Consider the following 1,059-nt stretch of genomic DNA (forward strand, 5'->3'; position numbering starts at 1 on the left):
GAGTTCTTTCTCTCCATGCACATGCTCTGAGTATGCAACAGGAAGGTAGCTGTCTGCAAATCAAGGAGAGAACTCTCACTAGACATTGACCCTGCTGGTACCTTAATATTGGACTTTCCACTTTCCAGAACTGTGAGAAAATAAATTTTGGTTGTTAATCCACCCAGATTATGGTATAGTGTTATGGCAGCCCAAACAGACTAGTATGTAGAACAATAGAATTTTAGTTAAAGGAACTACACAGAATCATTCTTGTTAAGTACTCTTCCATGTCCATGAGCCAATGCGATACAATAAAAGACAAACAGAACTGGTGGGAGAAGGCTCTAAGTCCAAGTCTTCACTATCCTCTCACTAGTTATGTGACCGTATATGCTCCCTAAACCAATGTTCTCATCTGAAAAGCTAAGATAACAACAGATTTCTTTCCAGGTTAACATAGGATTAAATGAGATGATGTTTATCCATTTATTGGATCATTCATTTATTCATCTAACAAATATCTATTAGTAAGCATGAGAAAATTCACACATATGAGTTATTCTTCAATTTACCTATCACGTCTTTGGGTTAAATCTTTGTCTTTGCTTCCTCAGTGAAACAAAATTTTATGCGATGACAAAAAATTCTGTATGGAAAATATATAATCACAAATACAGGCAATATTGTATCATAGATGTTCCTTGACTTAAGATGGGGTTATATCCCAAAAACCATTGTAAGTTGAAAATATTATAAGTCAAAATGAATATAATACTCCTGACTTACCAGACATGATAGCTAGCCCAATCTGCCTTAAACATACTCAGAACATTTGCTTACAGATGGGCAAAATTATCTAAAAAAAAGCTTATTTTATAATAAAGCGTTGAATATTTCATGTACTTTATTTAATACAGCATATCATAGAGTACAGCATTGGTTGTTCACCCTCATAATCGTATGGCCGACTGGGAGCTGTGGCTTACTGCCACTGCCCAGCACCACAAGAGAGTATTATATGCATATTGCTAGCCTGAGAAAAGATCAAAAGTCAAAATTTGAAGTACAGTTTCTAAT

General features: G+C 35.1%; 1 protein-coding gene across 1 annotated transcript in view; it reads right to left on the reverse strand.

Annotated features, from left to right (window-relative positions):
* SCN1A (sodium channel, voltage gated, type I alpha subunit) overlaps nucleotides 1–1,059 on the reverse strand; it is a 179,325-nt gene that overhangs the window by 59,022 nt on the left and 119,244 nt on the right. The gene's annotated exons all lie outside the window — the stretch shown is intronic.

Source organism: Propithecus coquereli, unplaced genomic scaffold (genome assembly GCF_000956105.1).
Source record: "Propithecus coquereli isolate 6110/MARCELLA unplaced genomic scaffold, Pcoq_1.0 Scaffold49, whole genome shotgun sequence".
Taxonomy (NCBI): Eukaryota; Metazoa; Chordata; class Mammalia; order Primates; family Indriidae; genus Propithecus; species Propithecus coquereli.